Below are 24,605 nucleotides of genomic sequence, written 5' to 3'. Positions count from 1 at the left end.
AAAAAGAAAATCTTGAAAACAGTGAGAGGTTAATGACATCGTATATAAACTGTCCCTGATATAATTAACACTGGCTACATATCTGAAATTATGGAATAAAGAAGACAGTAGGATTCATCTTCATATTGTTGAAAGAAAATTACTGTCATCTAAGAATCTATATGCAGTAAAATTCTCCTTTAGAAATGGAGAAATTAAAACATTTCCTGATAAACCTGAAAGAAATTATCAGTATCTGAGTTTCCTACAGTGATTATTAAAAGTATCTTTTAGGATGAATGAAAGGACACCAGAGGGCAACTCAAATTTACATGAAGCAACAGAGAGCAGAGGTAAGGGTAACTATATTGGCATAATGAAAGACAATATAAACTTTTATCAGTAACTTCTATTTTCTTAGGTGTTCTAAAAGACAAGTGAATAAAGCAATAATAAAACAGTGCCAATGAACTTATAGTGTATAAATATGTGATTTGTATGAAAATAACAGTATAAATGAAGAGATCATTTATATTGAAGCAAAGTTTTTGAACAATGTTGAGATGAAGTCAGTATTAATCTGATTATATTGCTTAAATTAAGATACTAATTGTCATCTCCAGAGCAATGTATCACTCAGGGTTTTTCAGAGAATTGGTTTATGTAATTGTGGAAACTGATGACTCCAAAAATTGTAGAGTATGCCAACAGGCTATCAATTCCTACCAGCTTCCCCTACAGATTCCAGACTAAAGCTGATGCTGGAAATTCTGACAGTGTCATGTTATAGTATTGAGGCAGATTTTCTCCTCTCAAGAACCCTCAATTCTTTACTCCTAATGCCTCCAAATTATTGGATGCAGCCCACCAACATTATTGAGGGTAATAAAGTTAGCTAATTGTAAATACTAATTCCATATACAAAATGCCTTCACCATATTTCAGTGCTTGACCAAACAAACTATACATCATAACCTTGTCAAACTGACCCACAAAGTTAACCACCACAGGCAACCATTATGGAAATAACTAAGAAAATAATCATAGCAAGGTAGCTGAAAATGTACACAAAAAATATCCATTTAAACCAAAAGAATGCAGAAATCAAGGAATGGAACAAAAATAAATAAGATCTATAGAAAGTAAATGTTTAAATAGCAGCTACAAATCCAACCTTATCAGTAAATGCACTAAGTGCACATTACATAAACACCACAATTGAAAGAAAGACCCTGGAATAATGGATTTTTAAGTGCCATTCATGTGCTCCCTAAAAGAGACATAACTTAGATTCAGAATTACACAGAGTTTGAAAATAAAAGGAGACAAAATATATATATATATTGTGAAACAAGTAACCAAAACAGAAAACAAGTGGCTTTAGAATAGACACAAAAACAAAATGTGTTACATAAGAGAAATAATAATGATTTATAATGATGAGAGTAAATCCATCATGAAGATATAATGATTATAAACGCATTTACACCTAACAATGAAGTACATGAAACAAAACCTGATGGTAATGAAGAGAGCGATAACCAATTAAACAGTAGTATTTGGATACTTTAAACCACACTTTGAGTAAACCATACTCTGAATAAAGAATAGCACAACTAAGCAGATACAGCAACAAAGAATAGAAGACTTCACCAATGCTATAAAAAACTAGACCTAACAGACAGCTACAACAGACATCTGTTGCATGAACAACAGATGAATACACATTTTCTCAAGTACAAATTGAACAGTCTCCATGATAACTTGAATGATAGGCAATAAAACAAGCCTAAGTAAATTCAGAATTATTATTTCATGACTTATAGCCTTTAGGATTTAGTCTACACCACTTATTTTTACATTTAAAACCCTTTGTGACCAATGCCTTCTTTGCTCTTGCAATTCATCTTATGCCACGCCTATCTTTCATCTTTGGCTCTAACCATGTTAAGTGTTTCCCAGCCTACCTAGGCTATTCCACAACTCAGGACCTTCTTGTCTGTTAGTCCATTGTTTGGGAAGCTCTTTGTCCATGAGACACCATAAAGATTTGGATCACCAAAAATCAGTGATCTTACCTGGTAACAAGTTTTACTAATAATTTCAAGATCCCAAGTAATTGTAAGGTACAAGCAAAACAGGGAGATCTGAAAGCATGGTGGTTGTCTCCAAAGTTATTTCTGGTAACATAAGGATATGTTCTGGCCCATTTGATATAGGAGATCTCTAATTATCTAATATTTTCCCCCAAAGGAAACTCTTTTGATCATGAAATATCTCCATTTTCTATTCCAATAGTCACATAGCTTATATAAAATTTTCTAGTGTGTAAATCCATAGATACCAAGTTGGTTTATGATAACTAATACTAGACAGACTGGTTGCATCCAGATAAACCCATTCCACGAATGAGGATTCTCTGCTAGTAAATACCATTAACAAATTTTTAGTAATTTAGTTATTTCAGAAACGATGTTTTGTGCAGTCTATCAAAATTGGTTATGGGTGTGGCCTGTCTTGGGGCACAATTCCCATCTATCTGTGGACCCATGACATGTAAATAACAAGTTATCTGCTTCCAATATAAAATGAAGGGACAGGCAAAGGATAAACATTCCCATTCCCATAGGGAGATTTTGGAAAGAAAACAGGAGACACAGTTCCCAAACTATTCTGAAGCACAGCAGAGCATCCTCCATTAGAATTCAAGATCTGAAAGTCAAATATGGAACGATGTTTGGGCCACTGGGCCTGATGAACAAGCAGCCTCACCCTTTCCAAGTGCTTTCCCAGTGGCCGTATTCTCCTCTCCTCAAACATCAGGTTAAAGTCTCCACCCTCTCCAATTATTTAGATGGCAGCCAAGCTCTCTGAAAATTCCAGGGCCTAGCCAGACTCTCTGAAAATTCTCATTTCCCAGGCAATGGGGTGGAAGGCCCACCCTCTCCAAGAGCCAGGGCAGACTCACACTGTCCACACACAGGTGGGTTCTGCTCTTTTGGCTTGAGAAGATGTCCTTGTTCTAGAACTCAGCTTCCATGTATCTTCCCTCGAAGTGATTTCTCTTTCAATTTGTCCCTTCTGTGCCTCTTTTAGTCCAGGCTGGCAGTGGTTCCATTCCTACAGATAATGCACAAAACTTGTCAGGCTTGCATGAGTACACAGGGTTCCAAATAATCAGAGAAAAGAACTTTCCACAGATCTTTCCTGGGTAACTGTATTTGAATTCCTTACTACAATGGAAATTACTGACTGGTTTCATGTTCAGCCTAACCCTCATGTGGAGCATTACTCTGGGAACTTGATTTTTGGAAGTTCAGTTCTCCAAACCATCGACTTCCGTTTTAGTTTTTTTTTTTTTTTTTTTTTTGAGGCAAGGAGTTAAGGAGTTCAGTTCTCAGCTTCTCCCTTTCCTCTCACATTTTGCTATAAGCTGCAAGAATAAGGCAGGCTATATTCTCCATATTTAACTTCAGAATCTCCACAGCTAAATATCCAAGTTTGTTACTTTCAAGTTTCCCTTTCCATCCAACATTAGATCTCAATTTCTCCAAATCTTATGATACTTTAAAACAAGTATCACCTTGCTACCAATTTCCAATAGCACATTCATGATTTTTATTTAAGGTCTCACTGGAAGCACCTTTAGCATCCATATTTCTACCAGCAGCCTCTGCAATCTAGGCCTTTTCTATCAAGCACCTCAAAATTCTTCCAGTCTTTACCCATTACCAAATACAAAGCTTTTTCCACATTTTTGGTATTCTCTATACTACCCCACTCCTGTTACCAAAATCTGCTTTTTTTTTTTCTTCAACAATATTTTTTAATTGTGAAACATAACATATATACAAAAAGCAATAAATATCTAACTACTTTTCCTTTTTTCTTTTTTGGCATGGGCAGGCACCAAGAATCAAATCCAGGTCTCTGGCATGACAGGCGAGAATTTTCCCTGCTGAGCCACCATGGCCCACCCCCAAGTACATTTTAAAAAGTAGTCATAGAACAGATTTTAAAGTTTGGTATGGGTTACAGTTCCCTGATTTTTTGTTTTATCTTCTGGCTACTCCAAGACACTGGAGATCCGCAGATATATCAATATAATGATTCAGCCCATACTCATTCTTTAAATCCATTCTTCTCTGTTTTACTCCTCCTTCCCTTTAAATAGCATATATACATAGAAGCAATACATTTCAACTTACATCACAACAACTAGTTGTAGTACTGATTTCAGATTCTGGGTTACAATTCCACAATTTTATGTTTTTATTTCTAGCTGCTCTAAGGCACTGGAGACTAAAAGAAATATCAGTATAATGATTGAAGCATACTCATTTGTTAAGCCCGACCTTCTCTGTATAACTCCACCATCACCTTTGATGTTTCACCCATTCTTTAGGGGTATTTGAGTTATGCCCATTCTAACATTTTCATTGTGGAAGGGGCTGTCAGTAATGTGGGGTAGGGGAATGGAACTAGTTGATGTACTAGAAAGGCTGGATCTTATGCATTTCAGGACTTATCTTATCCAGGGACCCATCTAGAGGTTATAGGTTTCTGGGAAGTTACCCTTAGTGCATGGAACCTTTGTAGAATCTTGTATATTGCCCCAGGATTGGCAGGAATGGTTTTGGTTCGAGTTTGGTAAGTTATGATTATAGCAGTGTCTAACTGAAGCTTGCATAAAAGTGACCTCCAGAGTAGCCTCTCAACTCTGTGTGAACTCTCTCAGCCACTGATACCTTATTTGTTGCACTTCTTTTTCACCCTTTTGTCAGGATGGCATTGTTGCTCCCATGGTGCCACTGCCCTGCACATCTGAGGCCACACCTGCCCCCAGGCCACACAGGCACAATCCCACCCCACTGGCCCTGACTCTGTGCACCTGCACACCAGGGTCCTGCCCCCTAGATTCTGCTCTAGTTTTGTAAGCTGTTCAAACAAATATCATGAAGTGAGTCGGGTTAAATAAAGGAAATTTATTTGCTCATGGTTTAAAACTGAAAAAAAAATCCAAATTAAAGAAACATCTTTAATTTGCAACTCTTTCTCTCAGAAAATGTGGTTTTTTGGGTTTGGCTGCCAGTGATACTTGTCTCATATGGCAAGGCACATGACAACATCTGCTGGTCTCTCCCTTCTCACCAACATTCTGTCAATGATTAGCCTCTTTCTCCTTGCAGCTTTCTCTCTGCGTGTCGAAGTGTCATTCTCTTATAAAGGACTCCAGTAATAGGGCTAAGATACATCTTGATTGAGGAGGGACACACCTAACTGAAGTAACATCATGAAAAGGTCTTACTTACAAGGAGTTTACACCCACAAGAGGGCTTAAGTTTTTAAACATACTTTTGGGAAGGTACATACAGCTTCAAACCACAGTAACTGAGAAGAACTGGTTACTTTGTGGATAAATGAGGTGAGAGGAGAAGATTCAATGATATATTTTGAGCAATTTAGAGAACAGTTCTTTCTTTTTCTGAAATAAATACCATGGGAAGAGCAAGAAATCTTGTGAAAGGGAAAATATAATAAGTTGAAGTTTGGAAATGTTGGATTTGAGTTGCATTAAGACAACAATACAGGGAATCAGACTGTGATGAATTTAGAGTTTGGAGAATCATTGCTTTGAAGATAATGTATGGAATCACAACACTTAATGAGATCACCCAGGAATAATGCATACTAAAATAGAAGAACAAAGACAACACATGGAAATTAGGATGTGCAGAAGAACCCAGGGTTAAAAAATGAAGAAACCCAAGAGTAGTGATGTAAGAAAAACCAAGATATAAGAATATCAAGGAGGAAGTGGACAACTGGTCAACACTTCCAAAGACCTCAAATATTTAAAGGCTGAAATTTGTTTACTTCCTCAATAATAAAAATTGTTGACTTCTCCAAAGTTATTTCAAAGATGTAGTGGATAAAAGAAGCTAGACTATTGAATGGAAAGGGAGAAGTCTATATCTAGAGAGAAACTCACAGCAAATGTATGTTTTTGTTAGTTTAAGTGGCAAGATATTATGGAATATTTAAAAGGCTTTTCAAAAAAACAGGGGTAATTAAAGATTCAACTTTCCTGAAGAATTGAAGATAGCTCAGGGAGAAAAACTGATTTCAGATAGAGGGCTACAAAATCCAATGTGAGAATATGAGAGGAGAGAAGGATGGGGAAAATAATGTGGGTTTGTCTGCTTTGGTGGATAGGTTGTAACAGTTTATTACCTGAGAAGTAGAAAATTAGGGCATTCGTGAAATGGATACCTTTAGGAAAGTGGTAAAGTGTGAAATAGTCATTGTGAGGAATGGAAGTGAACTGGCTCTAGAGGAAAATGCTTTTTTGACTGGGTTTTGAAAGTCAGTTGAGTTGAGTGACCATATATTCACATAAAAACTATGATAATGTTCCTTGGGAAAGAAAATAGTCTCTAAAATAAAACAGACTTTCCCTCAGGTCCCATTGGCAAGAAGCGGATAATACTCTTGCTAAAGAAGGAGGTTGAGCCATCAGATATCTGACATTATTTGGCATCTATTGTAAGAGACCACCTAGTTAGCAAGGAAGAGAGATCAGGGGAAGGTGGCTTGGAGACTTCATGCCAGTCAGATACTCTATATGAATGTACTGGGACTTAGCACCCTCAGAACTCTAAGCAAAAGCATATATCATTGCAACGTTGACTTCTCACCTACTTCTGCAGCCAATTTTTCCTCACTTTCACCCCTCTTCTAGCCTCTGATTGCCCCAAAGCTTTTGAGGACCTTCTTCTGAATTGACTCATGTTCTAAATTTGCTCCCTCTCTACTAGAATCTTCCTAATCAAATTTCATATTCCAAGAGATAGTCAATTGAGGTAACTAGCCCACCCTTAAAAAGTGCAAAAGATAAATCTTAACTCTCTCTCCAAGGAGAATTTTCAATTTGAAAGATAAATTTCCTTCATCCAAATGATTGGATAGGTGGGGAAAGTTTGGAGTAGTCCTATGAATGTGGAGGGTTTAAGAGCTCCCATGTGTTGGAGGTGCTTTTCCCCTGTAACATACTACTCTTCACGGAGAAGTTGAGGGGGAAGCAGGACTTTCCCAAGTGCCACCCTAATATCATCTGCTCTCTATTCCCTTAGGAAATGCACTTTACCCTGAATAAGGCAAAAAAAGACACATAAACTATATGTCAGTAGGCAGTGCCTCCAATGATCAAGGATAAAGCCACAACTTGGTTTTTAAAACTCTATCCCATTATGCAATGAACTTATTTTAAGTATGTATAGCTTACAGCCAAATGTGTCAGGTACCTAAAATCATGTGACAAAGACTTGAGATAAAGTTGAAAGCACCCTGCGGCCTTCACAGAAAAAGTATGCTGTAATATTTTTACCATCCACAGATTTCCATCAGCTCACTTCTGCTTCTAATTCATTGTTGTTTAAAGTCCAGAATACATTGATATTTACATTGTTTCACTAAATATTCACTGGATCTCTGTTTTAAAAGACCCTTCTTTCAATATTTGATATTTATTTATTCTTTAGGAAAAGAACCAAAATGGCCCTAGGAGTAGGGCCAAAATGTTTATTCAAGAATTTAGTGAGAATTATATGCACTTTACTAAATACTACCTTCCCCACACAATCCTTCAGAGAACAACCAATGAACCATTTCACTGTGTGGGATCAAATTTTTTATTCTATTGTTTTCTTTGTCCAAACACTCTATTCACTTCCATAGTAGCTCCATTAAGCTGAGCTGTAATAAGAAAATGTGTTAGAACTGAAATCTCGTATGCCCCTCCCTACTCATACATGCTGTGTGTTGGGTTTTGTCAAGCTCATTAATGAATTTAAGTCTTTATAAAATATAGACCATAAGGTATATTGCTCTGATTCTCAGCTCCTATACCCTGCAAAATATCTATAACATAGTAAGTATTCAACTAATTGCTTTTGGAAGTTAAGGATAGTCTTATAGATGCCACTTGTCCAATGATATATATTGGCCAAAATGCATACATGTAATATAGCAACTTTTTCTGAGCACTGTCTTCTTAACCACCAGTGACTGTGCCTTCAGATGTCAACCAACCCAACCAGAGAAATATTACTTAGAGCTGAAGGCAAAATGCTAAGATCTTACCCTTAAATTAAAAGGGAATCACCTGCTCTATCCACAAATGTACAATCTAGATTTCAAGAATACCCTTTGTGTTTCTGTTAATAAATGTCTTCATTTTACCTAGTATATATAACTATCTACTTTGCATAGTAATTCAGTAAGGGACAGATTTAAAATCTCAGTCAGAACTCATTAAGTATCTCCTGCATATGAAGTCAGGGAGAAAAAATTGTGGAGAGTGGATGGTACTCAGTCTAGTGTGCTCCATGCACACTACAATTTGTCTAGGAGGGTCTTATATTTTAACATACATTTTTGTGGATTAATTTCTCTCTACTGAAAACCAGCCCACCTTCCTCAGTGGATTCAATATTAATAATATGCATGCATGTTATTTCTTTCCAGCCTGAAAAAATAGCTTTTTGATTACATTATTAGTCTAGGTAAATGGAGTGCTGCAGCTTGAAAGAGAGGGTTCAGGAAGGAAAGGATCCTCCAAGGAAGAAGGAAAAGTTTGGTAGATGAAAAAAAGTTCCAGGCACTTGCAGAGAATATGCTGGAGGGCATGACTTACTCAGGTGGAGAGAAACTGAAGTGGGTGAGAGTGGGCAAAGCCCTGAATACTTGTTTCTGAAGGGCTAAATGGAACTGACAATCCCACACACAGCTTGAGCATTTGATGCCCATGTGTCTGGATCACCATCTGGAAGGGCTATTGATCATAACTCCAGGGAGTTCTAGGACCTGTGCATCTTGGCAAATATAGCTACCTGTATAGGGCTCTAACTATGTAACAGGGTGGGTGCTAAGTATCACCTTGCATCTTTTCATTCTATGCTTCTTAACAAATGGATGAGGGAGCTTGAACAGATGAGGGAGTGAGGGTCAGGGTTACTACTCATCTTACCCAATGTTTGTCAGTGATGAAACTAGAGTCTGAACACTAGTTATCTGACTAAATTCAAAGGTTCAGTCTTCAAACATTTTGCTTCACTGGGAGTCAGTTCCTGATTCCTTTTCTCTACTTGGGCTGAGATTGATCAATCTGTGTGAATACACCATGAGTTACCCCTGGGAGCCCAGATCCACATAGTGCATCTTAGGGACCTGAACCTTGAGCCCTGCCCTGTTCTTTTTGTGAGATTCAGAGCTGGGCAGCATAAGCACACCCTAGTGGATACATGTGGACCCTTACCCTGGAAAGAAATCCCCAGCCCTCTACCTCTCTGCCGCTTCAACCACACACAATGTAATATTTAGATCCTAATGTGGCTCAGTATCTCCCCAATACTTTTCCCCAGGGAAGGTGGCTTTTGTTTGACTTGATTTCCCTTCTCCCTTCAAATTCCAGATCTCTTATTTCCACTTGCTTCTCCTGCAATGTACAAGGCAGCCAGATAAGTGGAGTTTGGGGAATAAGAATTGTTAGTCAACTTCTGCTTTCCTGAGTGGTCTGATTGAAATTTCATAAATTTTCTAAAAGCTTTAGGAAAATGTGCATGTGTTTATATGTGTGTATGTAAGTGTGTGTATCTGTACAATCAAAATATGATGTTTAATTGGTAGAGATAAAGGTTATTTTATTTCTTTCTAGTTCAGCCCATCCAGTAAGTATATTGTTACACTCTAACTTTAAAACCAACATTCCTGTAGGGACAAGGAACCAAGTTAGCCCACTTTTTCCCCACTTTCTTTCCATACCTGATATACAACCCTCCTCATTTTATAGGAAAATGAGGCATGATTTAGAAAAAAAATAAGTATTTTTCTGTGATTTATCTTGAACTTCTGAAGTTTGTGTTAATGTTGAGTAAAGTAACTATATTCTCTAATACTAAATTGCTTGGGTCATAGGAGCGCTGGTTAAATATGGCTACTGCCCGGCTAACATGTTGTCTTAAGATGTTTTCTCACCATTTTCTCAAATAAAGCAACCTTGGGAAAGGGACTGGTGCTAGATAACATTGTTTACAACACTCACACTACTGAGGATATGAAATGAAGCAAAATTTGCTGCTTCAGGAATTTAAAATAACTCTATGTATTGAGTTTGAAATTCTACAGTATTAACTCATGTGCTCAGTATTAGATATGTTTACCTTAAAACTATTACTCATGGAACCTGGCAAAATACAATCAGATGTAAAAAAAAAAAAAGAAACACATTTTACTGAAGTGTAATATATATTCAGAAGAGTGTCCACATCATAAATGCATAGCTCAATAGATTTTTCCAAACTGAGCACAGCTGTGTAATCAGCACCAGACCAAGCAACAAAACTTTCTGTGCACCTCAGAAGTGCCCCAGTTCCCCTTCCCAGTTTCTCTCAATGCACATTATGTTGTGAATCAGTCTTCTTAGAAAATATCGATTGTGGAAACCCAAGTTTATTTACCCAGTGATAACAGCCACAGAAACGGGAGATGTGGAGGCAAAAGGAAAAAGACATTACGCATTCTCTCCCAAAGCCTGGCTCTAAGGATGGACTCCCCATGGATAATATAACAAGTTAGAGCAGCTCTCAGGGCTCCTGGGCTGATGAACTAACAAGTAGAGACGCTCCTCATGGAATTCCAAGGTGGAAGCGGGCTATTGAGCTGTTCTCTTTGGAAGTTACTTGCTCTTTCTCCTCTACTGACTGGGATTAGGCAAGCATTTGAAATGACAGCTACGAACATACAGTCTGAGCTGTCAAATCCTTACTTTGGGTGGGGGTCTTGTTCTCCTAACCTTTCTTTTTTTTTTTTTTTTTTTTTAAAGAGAGAGGGAGGAAGGGAAGGAAAGACAGAGAAGGAAGGAAGGATGGAAGGAAGGAAGGGAGGAAGAAAGGGAAACATTTTTAAACATTTTCTTGTTTTATTATATTTTGTTTGTTTGTTTGTTTTTTACATGGGCTGGGGCCGGGAATCGAACCGGGGTCCTCCGGCACGGCAGGCAAGCACTCTTGCCCGCTGAGCCACCGCGGCCCGCCCTCCTAACCTTTCTTTAGGACTGTCCTACCCATCCTCTTTATGCCCTGGACTTCTCTGTCTTTATACATGGTTTTCCCTAATAGTGTAGATAATTTTCTCTCTGAGTATTATTTCAGCCGCACACTTAAAAATGCTTAATATTTTTAGATAATGTCCTTTTATGTCATTGCCCCAGGCAGCTTGAAAAGATGAAATTATACTCTTATGTTCCTGGGACATATAGTTATCTATATCTTTTAACTAATATAAATCACTTGATAACTTTCACATCCAACAATATAATGTGTAAAGAATATTTCCAAAGCATTTCTCAGTCAGAGGTGGAATGAATATAAATTCTCATGGTCAGAGAAATTTTAGTGCTTTCAGTCAGTTAAAAATTTCTCCCAAATTCCCTTTCTGCTACACTAGGGAAATTCAGAGCTACCAGAGTTGGTGCAGGTAAAGTATGACTACTCTGACCCATAAAATCATGAACCTAACTTCTTTTATACTTCTAGCAAACCAGAGAAAAGTTATCTTTGAGTGGGCACCAGAAGCAGAATTCAGACAATTCAAGACTAATTTAAGACTAATTCAAGGATTAATTCTGTCACTTATCAGCTATCTAAACTTGACAAGTCATCTAGTCCCTATGGGTCTGTTTTATCCCAGTAAGATGTGTTTGCTGTCTTCCCAAACCAGTGTGAGGACCAATACAAATTTGGGAGTCCACTGTCATGGTGAAGTGTGATACAAAATTAAATTACCCAGGCTCTCTTCACATTGTACTGGGGCCAAGAGAGGGAAGAGAGGGTCACTTTGTGAAAAATTGTTTTGGCTCAGGAAATCTGTTGAGTTACAAGGATATTCTCGCTAGAATTTTAGCAGGTTCTTATAAATAAAAAGATCTCCACCAACCCATCATCTGCACTACAGTAACTCTGCCCAATTCTGTCATAATGTTGATCTCTGATCTTTACAACATGAAGCAATTTTCTGGCTGGTGGTTGGGACCAGGATGCTTTCTGTGGCAGCCCAAGACAAAACAAAACAAAACACAAAACTAACGGGACTCAAAGGGAATAAAATCCTGAGCCCGTGACTTACAATCAAAATTCTATAACTAGCTGAAGTAGACAGACATTCTCAAACATATGCTCAATTTCTATGGGATATGCAAGGACATCACTTAGCTTTTCTTAGCTACATTAGCAGAATACTTACTGCCACGATTTTTTTAAGGTGAGTGTGAAAACACATTTATCTCCAAGCAAACACAGGACTCTGATGTGTGGAACCCAAATCCATCTTCTCAAAATCTGTCACTCTCACCCTCCTTGTATTTAAGTTGTATATAAGGAGCTTGTACAGCATTGTCCTTAAGTGCCCACATTTTGCAATCAGATCCCAACTGTGCCTTTTTTCTAGCTGTGTAATCTTAGGATTGTAAATCATTCATCCTGTGTGCCAGGTTCCTCATCTACAATACTTGCCTCAGAGTGCTGTTGTAATGATTAGATGAAATGCTATATTTTATGAGTGTAGAACACAGTAGGTGCTAGCACATAGTAGGTGCTCATTAAACCAAAACTTTCGTTATTATTTTTATTGTGTTCACTTATGGAGATGTATAGGAGTCAACTGATTCCTTTCCATTATCCAGCAGTAATACCTCTAGCTTTCTAGGAACACTGCCTTCACAGCATATTCTTTATATTCTAAATTGTGAGGGAAAATAATTCCACATGATCCGAATTATGTCGTGCCATTAAAGCACTTAGGTTCAAAGCAATGGGCAATCAAATATCATGCTTCAAAGACTGTGCTGCTCGTTAAGAAGTCTCCATTCTTTCTAAACGTGGGTGCTCCCAAGCAGGTGGTGCTGCTGGTGATATACTGTCCTTCTTAAAATGAGCAAGGATGGCTTAACAGTGCCTTACCTTTGCGAAGTAGTTTCTGCGTTGGTTAAGAATGTATGCTCATAAGCCCAATTATATAGGTTAAAATTCCCATTCCTTCCTTTACTCACTGCTTAACCTTGGATAAGTTATTGAATCTCGCTTATTCTCAGCTTTTCTAGCAATGATGTAGAAGTAGTTACGGCAATGTGTTGAGGTGAGTTGCTGTTGAGAGAAACGATGACACATACAAAAATTTTACCTGTGCCTGGCACATAATTAACTTTACTACTAATTTTGTCAGTGATATTATTTATACACGTGTCTATTTATTTTTGCCCTATACATGGCACAAAAGACTGTTGGAGCTTGATATTTTGCATCGAAAGATGGCGAAAACTCCATTGTCATGTTTAGGCAAACTCTAGCATAGCCCCATTATAAACTTAGAATATTATTAAAACCATGAAAAAAATCAGTAAAACTCTGTGATTTAAATATAGCTCCATTCTATGATATAATAGGAGTTTCATTGACTTTTTGCTTATTTAACTGATGATAACTACAGACAAATTGAAGGAGTCCTAGTTTTGTACTTTCTCCTCTTTGAACTAAGAATGCCACTCTAAGAGGGAGATAGGATCAAAGTTCTAGGCAGCAGAGAGAGTTAAGTATACATTAAATTTGAAATCAAAAGTCTCTGTAGGTCCTACTATTTGTTACTTGTACAACACTTGGCAAGACGCTTAATTTCTTCTGGCTCTGGTAGTATTTCTCCGTGAAATGGGAATGATGATAACTGTATCCTGCCTGCTTCATAGCTTGTTGTGAGGATCAAATAAATCTTGTATGGACCTACACTAGGTAAAATCAGCCTTTAAATAAGCTTTTAATTGCTATTTTCAAACAAGCTTTTAATTTTATAACAGTTTTACCTGTACAGAAAAATTGATACTACCGAGCGCTCCTATGTATACTACACCCAGTTTCCTCTATTATTAACATCTTACATTAGTTATGATACATTTGTCACAACTAATGTACAATTATTAAAGCCTATAGCTTCTTCGGATTCTCTCAGTTTTTACTTAATGTCCTTTACTGTTCCAGGATCCCATCTAAGAAACTGCATCACATTTAATGTTTATATCTCCTTAGGTTTTTCTTGGTTGTTGCAGTTTCTTAGATTTTCCTCGTTTTTGATGACCTTGACAGCATTCAAGAGAACTGGGATTTTACAGCATGTCCCTGAATTTGGATTTGTCTAATGCTTTTCTCATGATTAGACTGGGGTTATGGGTTTTGGAGTAGGAGACCACAGATGTAAATTGTCGGTTTCATCTCATCCTATCAAGGGACCATACTCACAGCACGAACTATTGCTGCTGCTAGCCTTCATCGCCTGGCTGAGGTCAGGTTTGCCAGGTTTCTTCACTGCAACATTCCTCCTTCTCTTCCTTTGCACTTCTGTACTCTTTGGGAGAAAGCCACCATATTGCAGCCTACACTTAAGGAGTGGGGGGTTATGCTCCACCTCCCTGAGGTAGTAACTATATCATTGAAATTCTTCACAGGAGATTTGTCTCTTCTCCTGCATTTTTTAAAATTTATTTAATCATTTATTTGCATCATTATGGACTTATAAATACTCACTTTATACTTTGGCTTATAATCCAACACTACTTTGCTGTGGTGTGCACATTGTTCCCGCTTTGGCCATTGAGAATTGCATTAGCCAGTTTGGGTGAAACAGAACAGAACCAACAGGAGGTGTCTGTCAATATTATATTTACCAAAGTGTCCACACAACTGTGGGGATACACGATCCAAATTCCATAGGGCAGACTGCAAGCTGGCAACTCTGATGGAAGTTTTGATGAAACTCCCCAGGAGAAGCTGGCAGGCAGAAGTAGAGATGAAAGTTCTCTCTTCTGATTGTTGAAGCCATCACCTCTCCTTTCAAAGCCATCAACTGATTGGATTAAATGTCTCTTATTGTTGAAGACGCTCTCCTAGTTGATTTTAGCAGTCATAGATGCAATCAACTTACTGATGATTTAAGTCCATGGAATCTCCTCACAGTAACAGTTAGACCAGTGTTTGCTTGATCAGACAGCTGGGCACCATTACCTGGCCAAGTTGACACATGAGCCTAACCATCACAGGAATGCTTTCACTTCTTTTTATTGCTGAATTGTAGTATCCTGCTGTATGGCTACATCACAGTTTATTTATCTCTACATCTTTTGAAATACATCTTGATTGTTTCCAATTTTTGGAGGTTGTGAATAAAACTACTATAAACATCCAATTGTAGGTTTTTGTATGCTCATAAGTTTTTTAATCATTTGGGTAAGTACCTAGGTAGAGGATTCCTGCACCATATAGTAAGAGTATAGTTAGCTTTGTGAGAAATTGCCAAACTGTATTTGTGAGAAATTGCCAAAATGGCTGTAACATTTTGCATTCCCATCAGAAATGAGTGCGATTTCTTATTTCTCTGCATCCTTGCTAGCATTTGGTATTGCCATTAAAAAAAATAATAACCATTCTAATAGGTGTATAAAGATATCCCATTGTTACTTTAATTTTCAATTCCCTAATGACAAAGAACATTGAGTATCTTTTCATATACTTAGTTGCTCTCCACATCTCTTCTTTGGTGAGGAGTCTGTCAGATCTTTTTGCAATGTGAAAAACTGGGTTGTTTGTTTTCTTATTGTTGAGCTACAAGAATTCATTGTATGTTTTTAATGTGTCTTTTGTAAGGTACCTGTTTACAAAATAGTCTCTCCCTGCTTGATGCTTCCTACTCACTTCTCTTAACAGTGTTTTTTACAGAACTGAAGATTTTAATTTTAGTAAAGTCCCACTTCCCATGTTTTTGCTTCACAGACTGTGGTTTTGGTGCTATATCTAAAAACTCATCGCCAAATCCAGTCACATAAATTTTCTCATGTTTTCTTCTAGATGTTTTATAGTTTTCCTTTTATATGTAGGTTTATGATTCATTTTGAAGTCATTTTTATGAAAGGTATAAAGTTTGTCTAGGGTCTTTTTAAATATATGTGCATGTGCATGTGTGCGTGTGTGTTGGCTATTCTAGATCTTTAGAGTTTCCACACACATTTTGGGATTAGTTTGTCAAATATTGTCAATATTTGCCAATAGATTTCTGGTATTTTGCTAAATTTTTGTTGAATCTATGTACCAAGTTTGAAAAAATATTAAAAATCGGGTCTTTCAATCTGCTTTAAGTTTCTAAGGCTATTATGACAAAAAAAAACACATTTTGTTTGTAATAAACAACAGGAATTTACTGTCTCATGGTTTTGGAGGCTGGAATCCAACATAACATATTAGCAGGCCATGTTTCCTCTAATGAATTGGTGGTGGTTCAATTGCTGCCTCTTTCACATCTTGGTGATTTCCTGGATTCTAATATTATGTCTAATTTCCTTTGTTTATAAAGAATTCAAGCATATTGGATTAAAGCCAACCATCATTCACGTTGACCAGAACTTAACTAAAATACGTCTTCAAAGGCCATATTCACAAATGGAATCATAGCAAACCCTGATTCACATTAGCTGATTGTTCTAGTTTGCTAGCTGCCTGAATGCAATATACCAGAAACTGAATGGCTTTTAAATAGGAATTTAATAGGTTGCTGGTTTACAGTTCTAAGGCTGAAAAACGTTCCAGTTAAAGCAAGTCTACAGAAAGGGAAAGATACCTTGATTCAAGAAGGCTGATGAAGTTCAGGGTTTCTCTCTCCAGTAGAAGGGCACGTGGTGAATGCAGTCCGAGTATCTCTCTCATCTGGAAAGGCACATGGTGAACACAGTCAGGGTTCCTCTCTCATCTGGAAGGGCATATGGTGGACACAGCATCATCTGCTAGCTTCTTCTGGCTTCCTGTTTCATGAAGCTCCCCGGGAGGCATTTTCCTTCATCTCCAAAGGTCGTTGGCTGGTAGACTCTGCTTCTCATGGCTATGATGTTCTCCACTACTCTCTCTGAGTCTCCTTCATTCTCCAAAATGTTTCCTCTTTTATAGGACTCCAGAAACTTATCAAGACCCATCAAATGGGTGGAGACATGCCATCACCTAATCCAGCTTAACAACCACTCTTGATTAAATTGCATCTCCAGGGAGATGATCTGATTACAGTTTCAAACATACAATATTGAATAGGGATTATTCTGCCTTTATGAAATGGGATTTAGATTAAAACATGGCTTTTCTAGGGGACATACATCCTTTCAAACCAGCACACTGATAAGATATTCAAAGGTTCTGTTTACAAATGCATTTATATTCACAGGTCTTGAACATGTCTTTTGGGGGGCATGACTGAATCACCCCCAAAATCCATGAATATGGAATATCTTTCCATCTGTTTCTTTTTTAATTTCTTTCAACAGAATTTTGTGGTTTCTTGCATGTATATATCCTGATCTTATATTTTCAGGTTTACATCTATTTCATTGATTTTTTGTTTTGTTTTGTTGAAAGTGGCAATTTATTTTGAATTTCAAGTCACAACTGTTCATTACTGGCATATAAGAAAGCAATTGACTTCTGAATTTTATTCCTGCATTCTACAACCTTGCTATAAGTGTTTATTAGTTCCAAGAGTTGTTTCTGTTGATCTTTTGAGAATCCTTACATAGATAATCATTTATTTTAAAAATAATTACAATTTTATGCATTTTATTTCCAATTTGAATTTACTGCACTAGCTAGGACCTCCAATATGATGATAAGTATGAGTAGTGAGAATGGATTTTCTTGCCTTAATCCTGATCTTAGGGGTTGAGTATCCAGTCTCTCATCATTAAGTAGGACATTAGTCATAGGATTTTTGATAGATGTAAGTCAAGTACAGTAAGTTCCTCTCTATTCCTTCTTTCCTGGGAGATTCTATCATGAATTATGTTAGATTTTGAAATATTTGTTTTCTGCCTCAGTTGATAAAATTATATGATTTTTCTACTTCAACCTATTGATGTGGTGAATTACATTGGTTTTCAAATGCTGAACCAGTTTTATACACCTGGAATAAATATCATTTTTTCATGTTGTATAATTCTTTCTACATATGGTTGGATTCAATTTGATAATAATTTGATGAGGTTGTTTGCATCTATATTCATAAGAGATATTGACCTGTAACTTTTTTTTCTTATAATTATCTGATTTGTGGTATTAGGGCAATGGTAACTACATAGAATGAACTAGAAATTGTACCCTCTTTTTTTCTGTTTTCTAGAAAAGACTATGAGAATTGGTATCATTTCTTGTCTAAATGCTTGATAAATTTTACCAGTGCTTTTTTCGGGGAGGAATTCTGGTTCTATTTTGGAAATGTATTATTATTGATTCAAATATTTAATGGATATAGACCTAAAAAAATTATCAATGTCTCCTTTTATGAGTTTTGTTAGATGGTGTATTTCAAGAAATTGGTCAATTTCATGCAAGTTATTAAATTTATGATCATAGAGTTGTTCCAAGTATTTCTTTATAATTCCTTAAACATCCATGGGATCAATAATGATTACACCCTTTTCAAATTTGATATTAGTAATTTCTGTATTATTTTCTGGTTAAACTTGATTGGTGTTTCTTCTTTTTCCAATTTTTAAAAATCATTTCCAAGGACCAACTTTAGGTTTCATTCATTTTTCTACTGATTTCTTGGTTTTGATTTCATTGGTGTCTGTTAAAATTTTTTAGTATTTCCTTTCTGTTTGCTTTAGGTTTATATTTCTCTTCTTTTTTTAGCTCTGTAAGACAGAGGCTTAGATTATTGGTTTCACATTTCTTCTTTTCTAATGTATGTATTTAACACTATTATTTCCCTCTAGGTACTGGTTTTGCTGCAACCCACACATTTTGATGATTTGTATTGTCATTTTAATTTCATTTAAAATATTTTTAACTTTTTCATAAAACTTCATTTGCTCATGTGTTATTTGGAAATATCCTGTTAAATCTCCAAATATTTGCAGAATTGCAAGCTATATTTTGGCTCTCAATTTCTAGCTTAATTCATTAAGGTATGAGAGAATACTTTGCATGCTTTCTATTTCTTAAATGTGTTAAGTTGTGTTTTATGGCCTAGAATATTATCAATTTCAGTATGAATTGAGAAGAATGTGTATTCAGTTGTTCTGGAATGTAGTATTCCATAAAATCAATTAGTTGAATTTGATTGATAGTATCATTCCAGTCAACTACATCTTCAATGATTTTCTCCTTGCTTGATTTCTCAAATACCAGAAATGGTGTGTTGAAGTCTGAGTATAATAGCAGATGTGTCTATTTCACCTTTCCATTGAATCACTTTTGTACTCATATAGTTTGATGCTTTGTTGTTAGGTCCACACAAGTTTTTTATTTTTATATCTTGAAGCATTAGTTTATCATTATGTAATGCTCCTCTTTGTTCCTGATAATTTTCTTAGTTCTGGAGGCTTCTTTACTGGAAATTAAAGTATATACTACAGCTTTCTTTTGATCAGTGTTGGCATTGTATATCTTTCTCAGCCCTATTGCTTTTAACCGGTCTGATTCTTTATATTTAAGGTGTTTTCATTTTTCTTGACAATATATAGTTGAGTCTTTGTTGATCCATTCAAACAGTCTTTATTTTTTAATTGGTGTATTCAGACCATTCTCATATAAAGTGATTACTGATATAGTAGGAATAGTACCCCCTGTTCTAGTTTGAAATGTTTTCTAATCATTGCATTTATCCTTGGTTCCCCTTCCACCATTTCTCTATCTTTTCTGGTTTTAACTGAGCATTGTATAAGATTCTATTTTATCTTCTCTCTTAGTTTATCAATTAAACTTACTTTTTAGATATTTTAATGGTTTTCTTAGCATTTCCAATTACATTTCAACTACTCTAAATCTTCATTCAAATACTGCTTTTCCATATCACCTGAACTGCAAGTAATTTAAAACAATCTTGTTAATTAATTCACTAATTCCTAATTGATTCCTTCTGTGCCAATTTGAAGGCATTATGTACCCCAGAAAAAGCCATGTTTTAATCCTGATCCAATCTTGTGGAAGCAGCAATTTCTTTTAATGCCTATTCATCACTGTAGGTTGGACATTTGATTAGATTATCTCCATGAAGATGTGACACATCCAATTGGATGTGAACCTTCGATTAGATGGAAATGTGACTCCACTCATTCTAGGTGGATCTTGATTAGGTTACTGGAATCCTTTAAAAGAGAAACATTTTAGAGAAATGACAGAGCCTATAGAAATGATAGAAGCCTCAGAGCCAACAAAGAAAGCCAACCAACACTTCAGAGCAGAGTTGATACAGATAATGACACTTGGAGACAGAGACACAGATGTTTGGAGATGCTTGGAGCCCAGCAGATGTCACCACGAGATGTTAAGCAAGCTAAAACCTGGAGAGAGCCAAGGGAAGCCAAGAGAGGAAAGCCAGCCCTGGAGAAGCAAAGTGAGGAACCCCATAGGAATAGAGGCTGAAAGAAGTGGAGCCCAGGAGCAGATGCCAACTACATGACTACCCAGCTAACAGAGGTGTTCTTGACTCATCAGCCTTTCTTGAGTGAAGGTAACCTCTCGTTGGTGCCTTCATTTGGACATTTTCACTTCCTTAGAACTATAAACTTCTACCTTATTGAATTCCCCTTTATTAAAGCTGTTCCAGTTCTGGTATATTGCATTCCGGCTGCTTGCACACTAATTCATCTTTCTACTCTTGCTTGTGGCATTTCTATCATTCATTTCACTTTTCCATATACTGTGAACATCCAATACATATTATTACCTTAAACAAACAATTGTCTCTACATTGATTAAGTTTAAGAAAAATTAAAAAGTATATATTACATCCATTTATTCTCTGTTGATATTCCTTTCTTAATGTAGATCTGAGTTTTTCACCTATATTATTTTCATTCTCTCTGTAGAACTTCTTTTTACATTTGTTATAGGATGGGACTGCTGGCAATGAATTCCCTCAGTTGTTTTTTTTTTTTTTTTCAACATGAGCAGGCAGTGAGAATTGAACCTGGGTTTCCGGCATGCAGGCAAGAACTCTGTCACTGAGCCACCACCACACCACCCCCTCAGTTATTGTTTACCTGAGAAAATCTTTACTTTCTCTTGTCTTTTAAAGGCTATGCTGGATCCTTTCAGTGGTTATGGAGTTCCAGCTTGGGAGGCAGTTATTCTTTTCTTCTATGAGTACCTTAAAGATTCTATGCTACTCTCTTCTCTCTAGCAGTTTCTGACAAGAAGCCTGATTAATTTCTTATCCTTGTTTTGTAATAAGAAATATGTATTTCCCTTACCCCAGCTTCCTTCAAGAATTCCTCTTTGGTTTTGATTTTCTACCATTTCAATATGCTTCAGGTGTTTGCTGTTATTGTTTTGGATTTATTCTGCCTAGTGTTTTCTGAATATCCTGGAACTGTGGTTTGTTGTCTGTGTTTAAAATTGGGAAATTCTTAGCCACTGTTACTTAAAATGTTTATTCTCCATTCTCTCTTCCTGGTATTCCAATTACACATATGTAATTGTGCCACAGTTCTTTAAAGTTTCATTCTGTTATTTTTTTTCCATTATTTTCCCCTTTGCGTTTCAGTTTAGGAAATTCTATGACATATCTTCAAGCTCACTGATTATTTCCTCAGCCCTGATCAGTCAACCAATGAGTGCATCAAGACAGTCTTCATTTCTGGTACAATGTTTTTTATCTTAGAATTTCCTTTCAATGATGTCTTAGAGTTTGCATCTCTCTGCTTACATTACCCATCTGTTCTTTCATGTTGTCTGTTTTTCTGTCCTTAATATATTATTAGTACTTATTTTAAATTCTGTGTCTGATATTTCCTACATCTGTGCCATATCTGAATCTGGTTCTGATGATTGTTTCCTTGGACTGTTATTTTCTTGCTTTCTGGCATGTCTTGAAATTTCTTGTTGGGAGAGATACTGCAAACTGAAGTAAATGTTTGCTGCAGCTATAGGTGCCAGAGGCTTCAAATTTCTCTAGTGACCTGGTTTGTTTCTCCTTCCTTGACTTTTGGCTTCCCTAAGAACTCCTCCTCAGAGATAGTCTGTATACAGAATTCACTGTAGGATTCATTTCAATTTAAAACTCCAATTTTATTTTCATACTACTACTGAATTTTTAAGGAAACTACATAAAGAAAGGTGATCTAGTAGCCAAAATGCATAAATTACAAAAAACTCAACTGAACAGTTATTCTTGTCCTGTAAATTAAGTTCCTTGTCATTATTTTCTCAGTATTAAACTGCAGGGGAAAAAAAGAAGATTTAATTCTAACAGCTCAGATTTGTATTCCTAGACCTTTCTAAAAACTCTTACTCTTAAGAAAAAATAAAGAACAAAACATTTGATCTGGCCTGAAATAAGGAAGTTGCAGAGATAAACAAAAGTAGAATTATTTTAAAATGCACTTGGCAGTGAACAATAGAAAGAGAAAATTTTCTGAATGTTTATGATTATAATCCTTTAGATAGGATGTTCCAAATTAATTCTCTGCCAAACAATGTATCAGAAGACAACAGGGGGTGAGGAAGCATTGTGCTAGAATGAACTGGGGATCAGAGCCTTTTATTCATGTGTCCATTCACTCAATAAATATTTATTAGTGCTTTCTATTTGCCAGACATTGTGTGAAGTGCTGTTACTAACTCATCCTGTGACACTGTAGAAATCATTTCATCTTTTTTAGTTTAAATTTCCATAACAGAAAAACAGAGAGAAGGATGTCTCCCACAGTCCTTATTGTGAGGTTCAAATGAGATAGTGAGCATGGATACACTTTGAAAAGTATGTAAGATAGAGTTTTATATATAGAATGTTTACTTATATTGTGCTTATATATATATAAGGGGATATGTGAACTGCATTTCAGAAGATATTCAGGGACTGCAATTTTTATTAGTTTTATTTGACTTCTTTCCATAGTACTGTCTTCCAAGTTTTCTTACATTGGCCTTCCTCACAACAAGAAAAGCTGTTTTGTGATGGATCTTCCTAGACTTCTGACCTTGATTTTACAAAAGTAGAGAATGTCTTACTAGTGTCTTACATCTTACGTGGACAAAAATATAACCATCAACTTGTGGTGCAACTGGAAAAGTTGACTTGAAGAAAGGAGTAGATTGATTCAAATGCAGAGCTTAGTAGAAGTGACAATAAGCCTAACTCCCATTCAGCTATTTGCCTACAAAAAAAGTGCAGACACTTTAAGTCTGCAATTAGTAAAAGCAACATCAGGTCTTAGACCATGCTATTTTTATTTATTGGAGCTTTTCAAGGAGGCCACTGAGCTGTAGCCACCATCTCCTTCCTACGTTATCCTTCCTCAGTTTACTGTAAAGGCATTATATAGAAAGGATGATTTATCTGTATCTAATTTTCTCATATGGAAAGAACTCTTCCAGAATTCTGAGCCTCATTTCCACCCATTATGCTTACAGGAGCAATATACTGTGCTGTCCAGAGAAGATAAAAACTGGAGACACCCTCTGCATTATATTCATCAAATGGCTGAGAAATAAATTATGTTCTAAGCACAGCAAAAGAATAGCTCTAAGGTGCGTTGGTTTATCATAATATACCAACTCTCTCTTTCCTCCAGAACCCAAGCCATTATGCACAGGAGAGTTTCTTCAGCGGAAGCTGGATAAAGGCATTTCACAGAGTAGCTAAACTTTTAGAAAAAGCATTTGTACACAGTCCCCCTGGAGCCTATTAATACATCCTGCTGTCTTTTCATTACAGCTTTCCCTATTACACTAGAACCCCAGAATGACACATTTTTAAATGTCATTAAAAAACAGAACAGCGCCAGAGTCAGGGGGCAAAAAGGCAGAAAATTGAAGGGAAAAAAATCATGATAGAGAAAGCAAGCTCTTTTGGAAGCAGAAGAAGGTAATTTGCCATTTATGTTTTATCCTGGAGAATAAAAAGTGAGGAGCTTCTGGATGGAATAAAGTCATAAGACAAAAACCGCATATGATTAGTTAGTTTAAAATAATGAAATCTTGGAGAACAAAGATGAAAACGTGTGTCAGAGAGAAATTCCATTTCTGTAAAGTTTTAAGAAAAGTTCAGCAATACCCCATCTACTTTATCCACTGAAGCTCATGGATTGAACTGTTCTGGTTCTGACTATCTTTTTGTGAATTTGGGGGTGGGGACCCATTACTGCTAAGTTAAATCCTCTTTTGTTTCATAATACAAGAAGTACTAATTTGGTGGATGTGCTAATGACATTTAGTTGTATCAGAAACAGTAGATCATTTGTGATAAAATACACAAGTCCAAAAGCAATTATATAAAAAAAAGACTTGATGCAATAACAACATGAATTAATATTTGGTGCATATATTTGATATAATAACAACATGAATTAATATTTGGAAACATTCTCTACATCAAAGTGTAATCAAACATTTTGAAATGCAGTTTTGTTCTGGCAGAAGTTCAATTATTTTGTGTGTCTTTCCATTAGAAATGATATATCTGCCTTTAAAAGTGCTTATGAACTGGACAGAAGCACCCAGAGCAAAGGCAGACCATCAGAGTAAAGGATTTAATTAAGTATGCTAGAG

General features: G+C 36.3%; 1 long non-coding RNA gene across 1 annotated transcript in view; it reads right to left on the bottom strand.

Moving 5' to 3' along the window:
• Positions 1-24,605, bottom strand: part of LOC143644037 (uncharacterized) — a 69,507-nt gene that overhangs the window by 30,896 nt on the left and 14,006 nt on the right. Inside the window, exon 3 of the long non-coding RNA XR_013156470.1 lies at positions 2,948-3,099. This is a non-coding gene — a long non-coding RNA (uncharacterized LOC143644037). The remainder of the gene's footprint in view (positions 1-2,947; positions 3,100-24,605) is intronic.

This window comes from Tamandua tetradactyla, chromosome 8 (genome assembly GCF_023851605.1).
Source record: "Tamandua tetradactyla isolate mTamTet1 chromosome 8, mTamTet1.pri, whole genome shotgun sequence".
NCBI lineage: Eukaryota > Metazoa > Chordata > Mammalia > Pilosa > Myrmecophagidae > Tamandua > Tamandua tetradactyla.
This window is presented reverse-complemented; position numbering and strand designations above follow the sequence as displayed.